Here is a 16,329-nt window from a genome sequence, read left to right on the forward strand (position 1 = left end):
GAATACCAGATTATGCTAATTTTCCCAAAATAACTTTTTCAAAAGCTTATAACAGAGCAGAGTCTTATGCTGCGTTCCTGAAACAATGATAATGCAAAGAGTAATGAGAGTAATGGGCGTGGGTGGTGTCTATCCTCTCTTTCCCTCCACCCTGTGATTATAGTCTTGGATGATTTTGAAGTATAGTCCAGAAGGCAAAATACACCAAAGTGAAGGAAGCAATCCACTTATTTATTATGGTTCATGTTAACTAGCACCATGTTCTTTGAGCTTCCAGCACAAAAACATGGCATAACACCCAAAATGAAGCCAACCTTATAGACCATGAAGTGTATTTTTGCTCATCTCATACTGTGGCTTTAACCTGGCACAACTGAGGGGTTTCAGGAAAGTCCTGAGGCCTGAGTTCTAATCTTAATTAAGCCACTTGTGTGACCAGGGGCAAAGTGGCCTCTAGGTTTCTACTCATTCATCTTTCAAATGGAGCAAGGTGAGTTCACAGAAATATATTGAAGATGCAGTTAGTTAATACAAGTGCTTTGAAGAAAATATGTAAGTCTTTAAACAAAACATTAGTTTAGTTATTTTTCAGTCGCTCAGTGCTAGAGATAGTTTTTTAAATTTTATTTTATTAAATAAATCTCTGTTCATGTTTCCCAAAATCTTAAATGCCATTTTCAGGAACACATTTTACTCTGGTCACTCCATTGGTTTGCTAGCCCTGAGTATGTTGCCCCCACTACATAAAGTGACACCTGCTCTAGATTTTCTTATAAGCATTATTCTGGTCTCTTTATGATGTGTCCTGCCTTTGTACTATTAGAACAGTTCTTCTCAATGTGTGGTCCTTATGCCACCTGCACCAGAATTACCTGTTAAAGTGTGAGTTCCTGTGCAAGTGCTGTAAGATGCACATCAAGGAGGTCTGATGAGGACTTTTGCAATCTAAATTTTCACACTAAAGTTTGAGACAGATAATGTTAAGCTTGCCTAGGCCAGAGATAAATACATGATTTTTTCCCTTTATCTGTTCTAGTCTAATCAGTGTCCAGCAAACATGGACAGCTAATTTATACATGTTATTACATACTTTACCCCCTCATTTCTCACAAGTGTGGGTTACCATTCTGTGTAAACTTGCATAGTTCTAGTAAAGGGTGGAATAATACTCTGATCTTTTTCCTCAGATTGGCACATGCAAACAGGAATCTTATTTTTCTCTCTTGTTGTATGCCCTAGGAGGATTTTTGATCTATGGAGTCAGAGTCAGAGTCAGGCAGGCTTGCATCAGTAAGATTCCAAGCCTCTTCACCACAGTTCCCAAAGCAGTGGTTCTCAAAGTGTGGTCCTCAGACCAGCAGCATCACTGTCACCTGGGAATTTGTTATGGAAATGCAAATTCACAGCACTCTCCTTTCCACTAGACCTACTGAATCAAACTTGAGTGTTCTTAGCATTCATGTTTTGACAAGCCCTCCAAGGAATTATGATGCATGCTAAAATTCGAAAGCAACTGCCCTAAAGAATTTACTACCCCAAACTGCATTCTCTCTAAACCTTGAAGCAGCTGGAAATGTAAAGGAGGAATTGATTTGAGCAGGAAAATATAGGTATGGATTAAGGAATTAAGTAATTAAGGAATTAATTACTTAATCACAAAGATCTTGTTTAGGGTATTTGTGCTTAAGGGAGATCAGATCTTTAAACAGCAACTTTCCTGAAAATAGCTATAAATATTGTGCACACACACAGAATTACAACACTCAACCATATATGTATATATGTATGTGTATGTATGTATATATATATGTTTGTATATGTATATAAATATGCATATATTTATGTATATAATTACATGTTATATACATAATTAAAGCAAATTGACTAAATTAAAATAATCTTTAGAAAGGAGCAGAACATAGCAATTACCAGCAAGGAAATTGAATTAGTAATCAAAACACTCCCAACAAACTAAAGTCTAGGATCACACTTCTTCACAGGTGAATTTTACCAAACATTTAAAGAAGAGTTAATACCTATTCTTCTCAAACTATCCCAAAAAATAGAAGAGGAAGGAAAACTTCCAAATTTATTCTATGAGGCCAGCATTATTCTGATAACAAAACCAGATAAACACAGCACTAAAAAAGAGAGCCACACAGTTGGAGGTTCCTCAAAAAATTAAAAATAGAACTACCCTATGACCCAGAAATTGCAGTACTAGGTATTTATCCAAGGGATACAGGTATGCTGTTTTGAAAGGGCACATGTACCCCAGTGTTTATAGCATCACTATCAACAATAGCCAAAGTATGGAAAGAACCCAAATGTCCATCAATGAATGAATGGATAAAGATATGGTATATATATATATATATATATATATATATATATATATATATACACACACACACACACACACACACACACAATGGAGTAATACTTGGCAATCAAAAATAATGAAACTTTGCCATTTGCAAATACATGGGTGGAACTAGAGGGTATTACGCTAAGCAAAATTAGAGAAAGACAAATATCATATGACTTCACTCATATGAGGACTTTAAGACACAGAACAGATGAACATAAGGGAATGGAAACAAAAATAATATAAAAACAGGAAGGGTGACAAAACATAAGAGACTCCTAAATATGGAGAACAGAGGGTTACTTAAGGGGTTGTGGGAGGGGGGATGGGCTAAATGAGTAAGGGGCATTAAGGAATCTACTCCTGAAATCATTGTTTTACTATATGCTAACTAACTTGGATGTAAATTTAAATAAAGAAAAAAAAAAGAACTACAGGCCAATGTCTTTGATGAACATAGATGTAAAATTCCTCAACAAAGTCCTAGCAAACTGAATCTAACAATACATTTAAAAAAATCATTCACCAAAATCAAGTGGAATTTACTTCCAGGATACAAGGGTTCAATATTTGCACATCAGTCAACATAATACATCACATCAATAGGAGGATAAGCGACATGTGATCATTTAAATAAATGCAGAAAAAGCATTTGACAAAGTACAACACACATTCACGATAAAAACCCTCAACAAAGTAGGGTTAGAGGGAACATACCTCAACATTTAAAGACCATGTATGAAAAACCCACAATTAACTTCATCTGCAATGGGGAAAAACTGAGAGACTGAGAGATTTTCTCCTAAGGTCAGGAACAAGGATATCCACTCTCACCACTTTTATTCCACACAGTACTGGGAGTCCTAGACACAGCAATCAGACAATAAAAAGAAATAAAAGGCATCCAAATTGGTAAGAAAAAGTAAAACTTTCACTATTTGCAGATGACATGATACTATATATAGAACACCCTGAAGACTCCACCAAAAACTGCTAGAACTGACCAACAAATTCTGTAAAGTTACAGTATTCAAAATCAATGTGCAGAAATCAGTTGCACTTTTATACACTAATAAGCAGCAGAAAGAGAAATTAAGAAAATAGTCTCATTTACAGTTGTACCAAAAATATTAAGATTCCTAGGAATAAACCTAACCAAAGAGGTGAAAGACCTGTACTCTGAAAACTAAAACATTGATGAAAGAAACTGAAGATGACTCAAAGAAATGGAAAACACAGTCTATGCTCATGGATTGGAAGAACAAATATGGTTAAAATGTCTATAGTGCCCAAAACAACATACACATTTAATGCGATCCATATTAACATACCAACAGCATTTTTCACAGAAATAGAAAAAAAGAATCCTAAAATTTGTAGGGAATCATAAAAGACACTGAATAGCCAAAGCAATCTTGAGAAAGAAAAACAAAACTGGAGGTATCACAATTCCACACTTCAAGGTATATTGCGGGACTGCAGTAATAAAATCAGTATGGTACTGACACAAAAATAGATACATAGATTCCATTCTATTGAATGGAATAGAAAGCCCAGAAATAAACCCACAGTTATATGGTCAATTAAGCTTTGACAAAGGAAACAAGAATATGAAATAGGAATAAGAGAGTCTCTTCAACAAATGGTATTGGGAAAACTGGTCAGCTACATGCAAAAGAATGAAACTGGACCACTTTCTTGCACCATACATGAAAACAAACTCAAAATGGATTAAAGACCTAAATGTGAGACCTGAAACTATAAAAATCATAGAAGAGAGCACAGGCGGTAATGTCTCTGACATTAGCCATAGCAACATCTTTCTAGATATGTCTCCTGAGGCAAGGGAAACAAAAGGAAAAATGAACTATGGGACTACACCAATATAAAAAGCTCTGGAAATCAAATGAAACAATCAACAAAACTAAAAGACAACCTACTCAATTGGAGAACATATTTGCAAATAATGTATCTGATAAAAGTTTAGTGTCCAAAATATATGAAGAACTTATACGAATCAATACCAAAAAAAATCCAATTTTAAAAAAGGGCAGAAGATATGAACAGACATTTCTCCAAAGAAGACATAGAGATAGCTAATGGCTACATGAAAAGTTGCTCAGTACTCATGATCAGGGAAATGCAAATCAAAACTACAATGAGATATCACTTCACACCTGTCAGAATGGCTAAAATCAACAACACAAGAAACAAAAGATGTTGGCAATGATGTAGAGAAAGGGAAAAGCTCTTGCTCTGTTGGTGGGAATGCAAACTGGTGTAGCCACTCTGAATAACAATATGGAGGTTCCTAAGAAAGTTAAAAATAGAACTACCCTAGGATCCAGAAACTCCACTACTGGGTATTTACCCAAAGAATACAAAAATACTAATTCAAATATATACATGCACCCCTACGTTTATAGCAGTATTTTCTGCAATAGCCAAATTATGGGAACAGTCCAAGTGTCCATGGATTGTTGAATAAATAAAGAAGTTGTAGTGTATATGTATACACACACACACATACAATTGAATATTACTCAGCCATAAAAAAATGAAATCTTGTCATTTGCAGAAACATGGATGGTGCTAGAGGGTATAATGCTAAGCAAAATAAGTCAGAGAAAGACAAATACCATATGGTTTCACTCATATATGGAATTTAAGAAACAAACAAGCGAAGGAGAAGAAAAGAAAGAGAAAGAGACAAACCAAGAAACAGACTCTTGAGAACAAACTGATGGTTACCAGAGGGGTTGTGGGTGGGGGGGCGGGATGGGTGAAACAGGTGATGGAGATTAAAGAGTACATTTATTATGATGAGCACTGAGTAATGTATTAAATTATTGAATCACTATATTGTATACCTGAAACTAATATAACACCGTATGTTAACTATACTGGAATTAAAATAAAAAATAAAAGAAAAGAAAAAGAACAAAAAAAGAACAGAAAGAGTAGAGACCTTTGAGTGTAATAAAATTCTTAGCGAGAGCGACTGATAAACAAAAAAGAAGAAAGCAAGTGAACAAATTTGAAATATATACTAATCAGCAGGTCCAGATAATATGCATTCTGGGATCTTGAGGGAATTCACTAATGATTTCACTAAGACACTGACAACTGGAAAACCTGAGAAAACCCACTTGTGTATGCACCACGTTTTGCCCTGTCAGCATTCTGCGTAATGGAGGTATTCTGGCAGCTGTATTCACTGGGCCCTGTCTGCCCTCCATCCCCCTCCCACCAAGGAAAGAAAATATTCAATTTCTAGGTATAGATGATGTAAAAATTAACAGAATATACTTTAAAAAAGTTCTTTTTATATAAATGGATCCTCCTCAGCACTGCATGCTGTAATTCAAGACCCTGGTGTGTAACACATGACAAATGTTTTTCCCAAGGCCTACACAGGGCAGCTGGGCCTATGTGGCCTTCATCGGTGCTGAGATTTACTGTTTACAATATGGCAGTGGGAATGGAGAGAGCAAGCTAGGAGCTTTTCCACAGCAAGGGAGTTTGAGATCAAGGCATATTGCATCCTGATGATGTTTTCTCCTTTTGTATGGTCCTGAGACTAAATATGGAGAGACTGGAGAGGCTGGAGTGGCTGAGGAAATATTTGGCTGGAGATACAAACTTCTCAGGGATGAATGAAATTCTCTGATTCCTGGTGCTTCTGAAGACCAAAGGGTTGGGCTGGGTTGGTCACTTCATCAGACCTAAGGCTTAGAAATTCAAGATATAAGTTGGGATCACTCCTTCTACAAACCAGCTAGTGTCTCCACCATACATTAATAGGTCACACTCCTGACCCTAGCCATATGTTTTATCCTTAGTGATATCCATTCACTTCAGAAGTTACTGGGAACAATGGTAGAGCATTCTGTGCAATCCCATCCTGGGGACAAAGAACTCTAAATATGTATTCTTCATGGACAGCACAGATGTTTTGTGGTGATTAATGATTCTAGAGAATGTTGGATAGGGATTTGGTGTGTTAATCTTCCTTTCCTGGATACATTTACATATTCTTAACTAGCTTTTCTCATATTCTAATGAAATCTAGCCTTTCTCTCAGCTCATTTTGATGTGCTGTTTCAACCTCTTATGTAACTTCATGGACCCATACCAAAAAAAAAAGTAGAAACAAGGCCATGTGTATTTAGATTGTCATATGTCAGAGGTAGTGATCATTAATGGAATGTTCTATTAATGGAATTACTGATCTAGGGTGTTGTTTATTATCCCAGGACTATCACTATCTAGCTTGGTCATCGTGGAGTCATACTTTTTCCATTATTTGTCCTCAATTTCCTCATTTATAAAGGGTAGGTATTAGATGACATGACCTCTAATATCCACTTCCACTTCTAAATGGAAGTGAATTGTTTGTAGGAGATCATTAATGGATATAATTTTATCATTTGTTTTGTTGACTCTTTAAGAATAACACTTCATGTCCATGGTGGATAAGTTTGTCATTTTGTTAAGACATGAAAGTGAATTTCATAGATGAGGCTGGGTTTTGGGAGAGAGTTGCCTAGCTAGTGAGTGAGCATAACTAACAACCTAGCACATTCCTCTCAACAGGGTTATATTCTCCTCTATTAGATAGTTTCATGAGGGAAATTAGATGCAATGGTGAATTTGGAAACATAATCCTTGTTTACATGAATGGCCTATTAGTAGACATGAGACTGAATGTCACTGCATATAAAGCCAATTTAGTCTTACATTCTTTGTACCTTAATTTCATCTGCTAAATAGGGATGTATTGATCAGAGGCTTATTTCTCTGTCATGCAAAGCTGATATGGAGAATAAAGACAAGGATACAGCATACCAGCTCTTATGTACTTTGGCCTCTAAATGACACATCACTTCTGCTCATAATTCAATTGGCCAGAACCAATCACAAGGCTCTACCCTTACTGCAATGGAGACTGGGAAATATACGAGAATAAATGGACTCTTTGGTGGATACCAATAGTCTCTGCCACTAGTACCTGCAAAGATAAAGGGATTACTCTTTTCCTCTCATAGTATACAGTGATGTTAACAACAACTACTACTATTTATTTTGAGCCAGATAATTTGCTGAGTGTTATGCATACATTATCTCAACAAATACAACCCTGTAAGGTAGGAACTATTATAACCACAGTTTACAAGTAAATGACAAACTTTGGCACGTAGCAATTAAAAGACTAGCCCAAGATCACGTGTGTAATAAGTATCTGAGCCCAGGTTGAGATAGAAGTACATTTAGAATGTAGCAAAGTTCTCCTTCCAGGAAACTAGCTGTCTATCCCATTGATTTTAGACAATGGTGCATAGTACCTAGGTCTGCTCCTGGATTAGAATTCTTAATAGGATTATATTGCCAGAAGGGGTTGTTTTGAAATTTTGTCAGGGTGTTTTTAGTGGTCACATGTTAAAGGGTTCTACTCAGTAAAAGGGAAGGTCAGTAATGTTAGATGTTCTGCAATGAGGACATTCTAACACAATGAAGAATTGTCCTAATTATGTCCCACAAGACTTTTGAATGTTAAGGTGTTCAAGTAGGTGTAAGACATGTTTAAAATTACCCAATCCTAGAACCTAAGTAAATTTTGCTTGTAAACAGTTTGCTTGCACAGTTATTAAGATATGCTAAATTTTCTAGGGGCGCCTGAGTGGCGCAGTCGGTTAAGCGTCCGACTTCAACTCAGGTCACGATCTCGCAGTCTGTGAGTTCGAGCCCCGCGTCGGGCTCTGGGCTGATGGCTCAGAGCCTGGAGCCTGCTTCCGATTCTGTGTTTCCCTCTCTCTCTGCCCCTCCCCTGTTCATGCTCTGTCTCTCTCTGTCTCAAAAATAAATAAACGTTAAAAAAAATTAAAAAAAAAAGATATGCTAAATTTTCTGAGAATGAAATGGTTGGAGTGCCTATGTGATTCAGTTGGTTGAGCATCTGACTATTGATTTCAGCTAAGTTCATGGGATTGAGCCCCACATCAGGCTCCATGCTGAGCATGGAACCTATTTAATATTCTCTCTCTCTCCCTCTACCCCTCTCACCCACTCATGTATGCACTCTCTCTCTCTTTCTAAAAGAAAAAAAAAGAATGAATGGTTTATTGAACAAAGATTTTACTTTGTTAGAACTTTATTAATAATAATAATAGCTAATACTTATCCACCTTACTATGTGCCAAGCATTGTTGTAAACATGTTATATATATTAACTTTATTGATCCTCACAATACCCTAAAAAGCACATACTATTATTATTCTCATTTTACAGATGAAGAAACTGAAGTGAAGAGAAGTTAAATAACTTGCTCAAGGCCAGCCACACAGCCTTAGCAAATTGCAGTCACCATTTTGGAAAATTCTGTTACTGATGGCAATGCTTCTCATAGTATTTTACTTCATTTTTTAATTTTAATTTTTATTGGTTTTATACATTTATTTATTTAAGTTCACACTGTTAACATGCAGTGTAGTATTGGTTTCTGGAGTAGAACTCAGTGATTCATCACTTACATATAACACCCAATGCTCATCCCAAACAAGTGCCCTCCTTAATTCCCATCACCCATTTAGGCCATCCCCCCATCCACCTCCCCTCCAGCACCCCTCAGTTTGTTCTCTGCATTAAAAATTCTATTATGGTTTGCCTCCCCCTCTGTTTTTATCTTATTTTTCCTCCCCTTCCTCCATGTTCTTCTGTTTTGTTTCTTAAATTCCACATGAGTGAAATCATATGATATTTGTCTTTCTCTGACTGACTTATTTCACTTAACATAATACACTCTAGTTCCACCCATGTTGTTGCAAATGGCAAGATTTCATTCATTTTGATTGCTGAATAGTGTTCTTTTATATATGTATACCACATCTTTTTTATCCATTCATCAGTCAATGGACATTTGGGCTCTTTTCACAATTTGGCTATTGTTGATAGTGCTATTATAAACATTAGGGTGCATGTGCCCCTTTGAATCAGCATTTTTGTATCCTTTGGGTAAGTACCTTGTAGTGTAATTGCTGGTTGTAGGGTAGTTTTATTTTTTTTTATTTTTTAAGTTTATTTATTTCTTTTGAGAGAGACAGAGAGAGTGTGAGTGGGGGAGGGGCAGAGAAAGAGGGAGAATCTCAAGCAGGCTCCCCTGTCAGCAGGGCCCATGTGGGGTTTGAACTCATGAAGCTGTGAGGTCATGACCTGAGCTGAAATCAAGAGTCAGACACGTACCTGACTGAGCCACCAGGCACCCCTCTATTTTTAATTTTTTGAGGAACCTCCATGCTGTTTTCCAGAGTGGTTGCACCAGTTTGCATTCCCACCAACAGTGAAAACCATTGAGACTGGTGTGAGGTGATATCTCATTGTAGTTTTGATGTAAGGGAAACAAAAGTAAAAATAAACTATGAGGACTTCATCAAAATAAAAAGTTTCTGCCTAGTGAAAGAAACAATTGACAAAATTAAAAGGCAACTGATGGAATGGGAGAAGATATTTGCAAATGACATATCTAATAAAGGGTAGGTATCTAAAATCTATAAAGAACTTACCAAACTCAACACCCAAAAATCAAACAACCCAGTGAAGAAAAGGGCAAAAGCATCAACAGAAACATTTCAAAAAAAGATATCCAGATGGCTAACAGACATATGAAAAGATGCTCAACATCATTCATCATCAGAAAAATACAAATCAAAACCAAAATGAGATACCACCTCACATCTGTCAGAATCGCTAAAATTAACAACTCAGGAAACAGGTGTTGTTGAGGATTTGAAGACAGGAGAACCATCATACCCTGTTGGTAGGAATGCAAACTAATTTAACCACTCTGGAAAACAGTATGGAGGTTCCTCAAAAAGTTAAAAATAGAACTACCCTACAATCCCGCAATTGCACTACAGGTATTTACCCAAAGGATACAAAAATACTAATTCAAAAGGATACATGCACACTGATGTTTATAGCAGTGTTATCAACAAAAACCAAATTATGGAGAGACCCGTGTCCATCAGTTGATGAATGGATAAAGAAGATATGGTATATGTATATATATACAATGGAATATTATTCAGCCATGTCATTTGGATGGAGCTAAACAGTATTATGCTAAGCGAAATAAGTCAGTCAGAGAATGATATGATTTCCTTCATATATGGAATTTAAGAAACAGATGAACATAGGGGAGAGAAAGAAAAGACAGGAGACAAACTATCAAAAAGACTTAATTATAGAAAACAAAATGATGGTTACCAGATGGGAGGTGGGCAAGGGTGGGGGGATGGGTTAAAATAGGTGATGGGTATTAAGAAGGGCACTTGTTGTGATGAGCACCAGGTGTTATAATGTAAGTGTTCAATCATTTAATTCTACAAGTGAAACTAATATTATCCTGTATATTAAATGCAATTTAAGAAAAACCTGGAAAATAACCAAACAATAGCCACTTCAGGATTGGTACTATATTTTCCAAATTTTCTATAGTGAACAAACATTACTTTATAATCAGGAACTAAAAAAGAAGACTTAAGGGAAAACAAATAAAATAAAAACAAAGAATTCCCCAAGTTGTATTTGTAAGGCTTTATAGTTGACAAATATTTGGATAATTTATTTTATTGTACTTTTAATTTATTTATTGTTTAATTTACATCCAAGTCAGTTACCATATGGTGCAACATTGATTTCAGCAATAGATTCCTTAATGCCCCTTACCCATTTAGACCATCCCTCCTCCCACAACCCCTCCAGCAACCCTCTGTTTGTTCTCTATATTTTAGAGTCTCTTATGTTTTGTCCCCTTCCTTGTTTTTATATTATTTTGCTTCCCTTCCCTTATATTCATCTGTATTGTATCTTAAATTCCTCATATGAATGAAATCATATGATATTTGTCTTTCTCTAATTTCGCTTAGCATAGTACCCTCTAGTTCCATCCAAGTATTTGCAAATTGCAAGATTTCATTCTTTTTGATTGCTGAGTAATACTCCATTGTATATATGTACCATATCTTCTTTTTTTTGTGTATGTGTATACACAGTTTTATACTTTTATTTGACAATCAGCAATTCTCATCCACATTAACAGTCTGTAGATTTTTGAAAGTGGTGGCAGGTATATAGGTAACCAATATATAGAGCTTGTTTGGTGAATCCTCATCCTCGTTACGTTTTCTGGACAACCGCACACAGACATACGGAGCATTCCTTTTTCCTTTGGTCTAGACAGATTTGTTGAGCCTGGTGTCAATGCGCACATCTGGGGTTCCCATCTCCTTCATAGCCAATTTCCGGGTCTCTTTGAGAGCCCGAGGGGCATGCTTCTTGAAACCCACTCCATGGATGCGCTTGGGAATGTTGATGGTGTATGCTCTGGTCACTACCTTATTGATGGCAGAACACCACTTCTTCTTGCCACCTTTCTTTGCGGGAGCCATTCTGTGGGGCCCAGGTTGTAAATCAGCCATAATTTTTAATTCAGCTTTTTCCCCCCTCTGTATCAAACATTGCTCTATTTTCACAAAAATTTCCTTATTTAAAATCTCCACAATTGTAACACTGTGGAGACATTTGATAAACATAATTTAAGCAAAAGATACCAAATAAAAAACAGTACATCATGTGTGATTCCATTTACATACAGTTCAATTAGAGTAAAAACTGGTTTATTCTGTGAGTAAAAGGATTTCCTTTGGACCCAGAAGGGTGTGGATGAGGTGCTTCTAGAGTGCTGGTGGTTGTCTATTTCTCGATCTGGATGCTGGTTACAGCGATGTTTTCAGTTTGTAAATATTTGTGGAGTGGTACAATTGAATATATGCACTTTTCCTTATGAATATTGTACTTGAATTACATCTTTAAAGAAAAGCCTTTACTCTTTTCATGTTTTGTCAACAGTATTGATTTCAAACGTTTTTTATAATTAATGAATATATTTTGAGAGACACAGAGACAGCACAAGTGGGGGAGGGGCAGAGAGAGGGAGAGAGAGAATCCCAAGCAGGCTCCATGCTGTCAGCGCACAGCCTGATGTGGGACTGAAACTCACAAATCATGAGATCATAACCTGAGATGAAATCAAGAGTCACATGCTTTCCCGACTGAGCCACCTAGGTGCTGCTCAATGGTATTGATGTTCTGAAATGCAGAACAGTTAAATAGACCAAGGTAGAAAAGAAAAAAAAAAAAAAAAAGGGAAGAGTAATGCTGTGAATCAGCGCCCCCTTTGATGTCAAGGAATTTCCCCTACACGTTAAGGTTAAGGTTGACCTCCCTGTTGTTCTGTGTCTCCACACTCAGTGACCAGCAGTACCTAGAGTGTAGCTCAGCGTTGTGTATACCATGGAAAAAACTTTCCCATGCAATTGTAGGGGAGTTAAGTCTGCAACTTTCCCCTCCCCCAAACTAAACCTTTTATTTTTTTTTCAATATATGAAATTTATTGTCAAATTGGTTTCCATACAACACCCAGTGCTCATCCCAAAAGGTGCCCTCCTCAATACCCATCACCCACCCTCCCCTCCTTCCCACCCCCCATCAACTTCTTTATCCATTCATCCATCGATGGACATTTGGGTTCTTTGCATACTTTGGTTGTCTATAGCTCTGCTACAAACATTGGGATATATGTGCCCCTTTGAAACAGCACACTTATATCCCTTGGATAAATACCTAGTAGTGCAATTACTGGATTGTAGGGTAGTTCTATTTGTAATTGTCTGAGGAACCTCCATACTGTTTTCCAGAGTGGTGGCACCAGTTTGCATTCCCACCAGCAGTGCAAAAGAGATTCTCTTTCTGTGCATCATCGCCAACATCTGTTGTTGCCTGATTGTTAATGTTAGCCATTATGACAGGTGTGAGGTGATATCTCATTGTGGTTTTAATTTGTATTTCCCTGATAATGAGTGATGTTGAGCATTTTTTCATGTGTCTGTTAGCCATCTGGATATCTTCTTTGCAAAAGTGTCTATTCATATCTTGGCCATTTCTTCACTGCATTATTTGTTTTCTGGGTATTGAGTTTCATGAATTCTTCATAGATTTTGGATACTAACCCTTTATCTGATATATCGTTTGCAAATATCTTCTCCCATTCTGTCGGTTGCCTTTTAGTTTTGCTGATTGTTTCCTTCACTGTGCAGAAGCTTTTTTATTTTGATGAGGTCCCAATAGTTCATTTTTGCTTTTGTTTCCCTTGCCTCTGGAGACATTTTGAGTAAGAAGTTGCTGTGGCCAAGATCAAAGAGGTTTTTGCCTGTTTTCTCCTCGAGGATTTTGATGGCTTCCTGTCTTACATTGAAGTCTTTCATCCATTTTAAGTTTATTTTTGTAGATGGTGTAAGAAAGTGGTCCAGTTTCATTTTTCTGCATGTCGCTGTCCATTTTTCCCAGCACCACTTGTTGAAAAGACTGTCTTTATACCATTGGATATTCTTTCCTGCTTTGTCGAAGATTAGTTGGCCATATGTTTGTGGTTCCATTTCTGGGTTCTCTATTCTGTTCCATTGATCTGAATGTGTGTTCTTGTGCCTGTACCATACTGTCTTGATGATTACAGTTTTGTAGTATAGCTTGAAGTCTGGGATTGTGATGCCTCCCGCTTTGGTTTTCTTTTTCAAGATTGCTTTGGCTATTTGGGGTCTTTTCTGGTTCCATATAAATTTTAGGATTATTTTGTCTAGCTCTGTGAAGAATGCTGGTGTTACTTTGATAGGGATCGCATTGAATATGTAGTTTGCTTTAGGTAGTATCGACATTTTAACAATATTTGTTCTTCCTATCCAGGAGCATGGAATCTTTTCCCATTTCTTTGTGTCTTCTTCAATTTCTTTCATAATCTTTCTATATTTTTCAATGTATAGATTTTTCACCTCTTTGGTTAGATTTACTCCTAGGTATTTTATGGGTTTTGGTGCAAATGTAAATGGGATAGATTCCTTGATTTCTCTTTCTGTTGCTTCATTGTTGGTGTATAGGAATGCAACTGATTTCCGTTCATCGATTTTATATCCTGTAACTTTGCTGAATTCATGGATCAGATCTAGCAGGTTTTTTTCGTGGAATCTTTTGGGTTTTCCATATAGAGTATCATGTCATCTGAGAAGAGTGAAAGTTTGACCTCCTCCCGGCCAATTTGGATGTCTTTTATTTCTTTGTGTTGTCTGCTGAGGCTGAGACTTCCAATTCTATGTTGAATAACAGTCAAATGTGGTTTTTAGTTGGATTATTCTGGCTTTGGATCCTTTATGAGGTTTTAGTCAATCTGTAATCCAGGGCTGTGGTCACCTGAAAGCTTGACAGAAGGTAAAGGGCATACTTCTAAGCTCAGTCATGTGGCTGTTAGCAGAAGTCTTCAATTCCTCCCCATGTGGGCCTTTCCATAGCATTGCTCACAAAATGGCAGCTGGTGAAAGAGAGAGAGATAGAGAGAGAGAGGTAGAAAGGAGAGAGAGAGGGAGAGAGGTTCTGGTAAAGTGGAATAGAGGATGGGTAATGTGATGTGGTTTGAGAATAGGGAGGGAGAAATTCAATACCTAGGGTGCTTGCTTAGGACTCACCTTAGGAGGCAGCATGAGAGAACTGGGGAAGGCAAGCAGTGGGTGCTGGAAGGTGGCAAATGGGAAGAGAGTTGTGAGTACAGAAAGGTTAGGTGACAGCCAAAGACACCCCAATTCATTCTACAATTTTTTCTGAGAATCTGGTGAATGTGTGTTGTATGTTTCCTTGAAGAAAAAAGCCCTTTAGTGTTTCTTGGTGTAGAGTGTATTGCAAAGTGCCACATTTAGACAATGATATTAGAAAAACCTTTCCCCTTCAACTTCAAAGCATGCATGTTTCACACAGTTATATGCTGGGTGCTTCTTTCTTGTGCTTTCCAACATGGGAATTTCTCAAAATGCCCAGCCATCTTACCTTCAATAGGAGCATTTGGTATGTACCCCCTAAAAGTATCTTCACTTGGATCAAACAGTGTGGTGGGATGGAAATTATTCTGTAATAAGGAGGGATTTTCACATCATTCTTGCAAGTCTTTCTGGCTTCCTTTAGACTTTTTAGTGCAACCTTGGCTTTCACGGTCAGATGCATCAGGTGCTAAGGAAATCCCCATCTCCATTCCAGTACAGTAAAGCAGACACTATGAGCTATGAGCACAAATCCCATGGACACTCACGTTCTAGGGTCAGAGACTAAATGTGATATGAAAAAAAATCCATGCTGAATGTAGAATTTTCATGTAGATCACAATTTGCCTTTCATTTTCCAATCTACTCTGTGCTACTGCTTTAAAATGATTTCTGACAGGAGGCCAGTCTATAAAAACAATACCAAGTGCATAAACAAACCCCAAATCCCTCATTAAGCTATTAGCACTAATAGAGCTCATTATTTTTCACCTTCCAATTATTGACTTTTTAAATTAGAGAACATGCTCAAAGCTGCACTGCACCCAGTACTTTCTGCAGAACTTCAAGCCAATTTTGCTATATTAAAATTTCACTTTTCAACAGAAAGCTTGGAAAAACCAAAGTGGCTTGGAAGGAATTTTCACTCTTTCTATTGTGTTTTCTTTTTCAGATTCAAATAAGAAACATTCACATCTATGTGACAAGATTTGCTTGCTGTATTAATAGCTAAAAAGTTATCAGAGCTCAAAATTACCTCTCCTTAATCTAGAGATCTCAGATTACATTTTACTCCTTTGCCACCTTAAAATTGGATAGCAATGCGCAGTGCAAGATGTTTAAAGCATAGTGACAAATCAGTGTGATGTATTTTTAAGTAGCAACACAGGTGATTCTGATGCACTCTAAGTTTGAGAATCCCTGATTATGGCAGATGTTTTCAAAATATTGGAAAAGTCACTTCAGTGAATTTAATTTGTGGAAGAATGAAAATAGTGAACATAGAAGGAATTAATTGAATTTACTAAGTGGAAAGATATATATTT

The 16,329-nt window shown here is 36.9% G+C and overlaps 1 pseudogene; it reads right to left on the reverse strand.

Annotated features, from left to right (window-relative positions):
- Positions 1 to 11,440: 11,440 nt before the first annotated feature.
- LOC101083246 lies at positions 11,441 to 11,815 on the reverse strand (annotated as a pseudogene).
- Between the last annotated feature and the right edge of the window lie 4,514 nt (positions 11,816 to 16,329).

The sequence above is a fragment of the Felis catus genome, chromosome X (assembly GCF_018350175.1).
Source record: "Felis catus isolate Fca126 chromosome X, F.catus_Fca126_mat1.0, whole genome shotgun sequence".
NCBI classification, from domain to species: domain Eukaryota; kingdom Metazoa; phylum Chordata; class Mammalia; order Carnivora; family Felidae; genus Felis; species Felis catus.